This window comes from Pinus tabuliformis, chromosome 1_2, assembly GCF_031772625.1.
Source record: "Pinus tabuliformis cultivar Carrire ecotype Pingquan chromosome 1_2, CPIR1, whole genome shotgun sequence".
Taxonomy (NCBI): Eukaryota; Viridiplantae; Streptophyta; class Pinopsida; order Pinales; family Pinaceae; genus Pinus; species Pinus tabuliformis.
The window spans coordinates 454,216,594-454,221,093 of record NC_142298.1 but is presented as its reverse complement, the minus strand read 5'-3'; positions in this window follow the sequence as shown (position 1 = coordinate 454,221,093).

Genomic DNA, 4,500 nt, shown 5'->3' with positions numbered 1-4,500 from the left:
CGGGTTCAGATGCAAATGTGTTACCAAAACAGACATGGGAACACATGGGTAGGTCCGTGTTATAGTGGTCCCCTATTCAATTACGAATGGTGAACCAACAGAATATTTTTCCCATGGGGAGGTTGTGAGGGATAACAGTTGATATCGAAGGTGCGAGCACGCAGATGGACTTTGAAGTAGTAGAGATTTTTGATGACAACAATCCTTATCCCGCGTTGCTAGGAATAGACTGAGCCACTGATATGAATGGAGTCATTAACCCGAAGAAGTGAAAGATGATATTTGAGAAAAAGTCCTTACGCATAGTAGTTCCGCTAGACCCAGTCGAAGGAGCGCGCTACACTGAACCAGTGTGCGACGATGAAAGCAATGATGAGCTGGATTGTATTTACCAGATAATGGCACAAGACCAGGATTGGGTGAATCTGACTACAGATGGGAGAATCTCATGGCAGTGCAACAGTTCCTATACTTCGGATTCAGATGAAGAAGTAGAATGCTGACAAAATTGGTTGCACGAAGTGACAATGCTGAATTGTAATATGATGATTAGATCACTACGTTGTGTGACGACGGAGGCAAGGGAAATGCCAACATATGATGGGGTGACAATGGTGGATGAATTCCAAAACAAATTTGAAAGTGTACTACCAGAACAGCAACGGTACGGTGCGCTGGAATGGGCGTTGCGCGCAACACCCTCATGATGGTGGAGTACACATTAGAAGACCATTGTAAACTGGCACGAATGTAGAAGATGGATGCGCTTACGGTTTGAAATCCCCCAGCATTGAATGAGAGCTGGGTAGCTAGGACGAAGCAGCACGTGCACCCACCTGTGTCAATGGGTGCAGATGTGTTCTGTGCAAGCACATCCTAGACTAAGGATCGAAAATCAAAACCAGACGTGGCAGTAGGAAAAGCAACAAGCACCACAAATATTCCACGTCGAAGCATTCAAAAAGCTATGCGGAATCATGAACAGAGTTCACTAGGTGAGACAAACTGACTAGGACCTGCGTGTACCAGTGGTTCAATGGGCCTATAGGGCCATAAGCAAAAACTGGAGTGCGGAAGCGATCCCAGCACTGACGAGAGGAGACGAAACCATAAGAGTAGAGAAGTCCCTTAAAATAGCTCCCACAGTTGGGATAGTACACGAAGACCCAGGTAAAGGAATTATGTAGTTACAGGAAGCCATTCAACAAGGGAACTTGAAACTTCGTGAACTTGACGACATTTGGTTACGGCTGAGAAAGAAAAGTATGATATTGGACGAAGAAATCAACAAACTAGAAATTGAAGTCGTGCAAGTATGCTGTGCCGAGAAACTAAGCATGATGGGACAAGGAATAGTCAGCCATACTATTGCAGTAGAAGAAGTTATGACCCTGCTACCATGGCTGCGACCGCACCTTACTAGACAAAGTAAACAAGGGAGTGCACCGTCTAAGGAGGAACGCGACGTGCCGACTGGCACGAGGATAATTAAGAAGGGCCCATGGACCTAGTTGGAAGGTGACTTGAAGCCTCACACTGGTGGTGCGACCACCTGACTATCTGTAGGAAGCACAGTCTCAGTGCTCCAAGCAGTTGAAAGAGAGCACGAGACTTTAAGAGAGTCTGTATGGGAGCTGCGCGATAAGGAGGTTGCGCGCAAGATCGGTATGTCATCAGGGTCGCCACCGTGCATAAGGGGATGCGCTGCTGTGCGGGTAGGCTGGGAGGTGACCGTTGGTGTCACTGTTCATGATAAGAGGTCCAATTTAAGGCAAAAGGGAGCGGGCGATGGGAAATTAAGACACGAATTAAGAACGAGATTTGGGATGATCTACCACCAAGGAGGCATTAATGATGTAGAAGTGGGGGGAAGGGTCGAATTCCAATTCAAAGGATGCTATAAAACCTCCAGCGCTAGCTCCAAGGCAACACTTGGTTGTTTGAGAATTGAGCAAGCACAGAGCATTGAGCGTCACATACTCTTACCATCCTCAAGTGTAGACACAATGACAACTGCTAGAACAAGAGTGCGATTCGCCGAAGTTACCGCAGAGCCCAGTATGGCCCATGAGGAGCTTGGAGAGGCGACAAATGCAGCCGAAGTTCCAAAATCACCACACACGCCACGGCCCCAGAAAGATAAGAAACCGATGGGGCCAATTCGTGTATCCCTAAGAAACCCACAGTTTGGAAAATTAACAATGGCAGAGAAGGGAAAGGCCATCACCATTGAAACAGAGGAGGAGGAGGAAGACTTGCAGGCCCTGATCACCCAAATTGAGGCGTAGGCTGATGAGGTGGAGGATGCCTCCCAAAAGCATTCTGCAACAAAGCTACCTCCTTACATCCCCCAGTGGAAGGGGAAGGCCAAGGTACCGAAGGACCTAGAGGCCATGAAGAGTGCGCTCCAGACCCCGCTCCTACTTGATGATATAAGGTTTGAAGGTCCGCCATTGGGATGAGTACCTACTATGAAGTTTGAATATTGGGACCTTGTGGACAGCGAGAAGTTCCCACAGTTGTCCGCAAAGTAGTTAATCAAGTAGAAATGGTTGCACGGTGTGGAAAAGTCCCGGTTACTCCATCTGCGATGGATACCCCACTACCACTGTGTGCCCATCACTATTTCTGTCATCAGGTAGCTGCTGTGCCTGGTGCATGATGGGTATCTTTGGCTAGAGGAGTCGATTCCCATCATGGCCAATCTGATTCACCAAATTTCTCGACTGCCAGTCAAAGGAAATGACCCCGCGGCCATAGCAGGAAAAAGCAATTACTTGGCCCTCGCAGAAGCTATGACGACCAAGTATAAACTAGAAAAAAGAAAGCGAGGGTACACAATAGCAAATATTAGAGATTAAGGGGTGTGAGCATCCACCCATCTACTGGCCGGCAAGCTAATGAGGAAGTGCCACACCGACGAGGTACCAGCATCTTCGATTGCACTGGTAGAGTAATGCGCAAAGGGGGTCCAGTTCAACTGGGCACAGTTACTATGTGACAAGTTCTTGACAAACTGCAGGGAGGCCCAAGAGTAGGGTAAGACCTTCCACTATGTGTGGTTGCTCTTATCCATTCTATTGGTTACAGGGGAGCTACCAGCAAACAACCAGTTTCCCACTACTGAGGGTGACCTACCCAAATCCGCGAGGTACACCTCGCTCTGGGCTACAAAAGACGTGAACAGGATTTGCAAGATAAAGGTGTTCTGGGTATTCGTAGAGGTGAGCATCTGAACATGGATCAAACGCAGGCCGCCCTTGTCCCCTACAGTTCATAATAGCCTGTAAAGTGTGACAGAATTCAAGGCGGATATGCATAACATGTATATCCGGACGCGCAAGGATCCAGCACGAAAATGGGTGAAGCTTCCATTCATTGCAACAGACGATGCGATCTTCGCACTGATGGAGTCATGGCCCCCAGAGTGGCGTGCCCCATACTGTTGTGGGGAAAAATGCCTATGCAGGACGATCCTATCCACCTAAGGTGTGACAGTACCTTAGCAACAAACGAACACAGCTACTTCGGTTTCTTCCTTTATGAAATATGAAAGAGAGGAGATTGGTAGACTTACCGTTATCTTTCGGTTGTCCCTCGATCTAGATCCTCTCCTCTTTGTGTGTCCACAGCTACTTGCCTCTTTGCTTTTGCTCCCACGAGATCACAAGAGAACAGCTACCTGTGACAATAGAACAGCTACATGCAGCAAGAGAAGGACACGATACAAAGGCAAATATAAATATTCATAAATGATTCAGGATTAGAAGTAAATCAAATACACTAATGCAAATCATACAATAAACACCAGCATATAGGAAAGAACCAAGAAGCTTTATTGATTGATAAACAAGGTTTAGGAAGAGATACAACCCATAAGGTTCCAACCCAGCATCTCCTTCCCAGCAGAATGGAATTCCTTTTTCAGCCCCTTTCAAAGCATAAGCACCCAATGATCTAACCACAATCCAACATCAATTCTTTGCAATTACAATATTCCCGCCTCCCATGACCTCCTGAGAGAGATCTATATATAGGAGTTTTGGAGAAAGGATGAGTCAACTTGAGGCTGGCATGGAGCTGACTAGTGTCCTCTCCCACTTTAGTTCTTGAATCCACTTGGAGGTTCTTGCTTCCACTTGGAGATTTGGAACCTCTTACTCATCACCAGTCGAATTCCCTGATCCAAGTGTCATTTTGGAAGCTTCCTGGGCATTGACACCTTGAGAAATGAGTCTACCACTTGTCCAGTTATGCTCAGCGTAGGTAGCCTTCTTTGCAGTTGACATTCAGCGCAGGTAGACAGTGGAGCAGTTGACATTTAGCGCAGATGCTCAGTGGAGCAGTTGACATGATCCAGAAATGGCCTGTTTTTGAGTGTTTTCAGGTGGAGAACTTTTGTGAATTGTTGTGGTTTGCTGGCCTTGTTCCTCTAGGGGTAGGAACAACATGTTTAGGGACTTTGGATCCCTCAATTATTGACATTTCATGCTCCGTGAT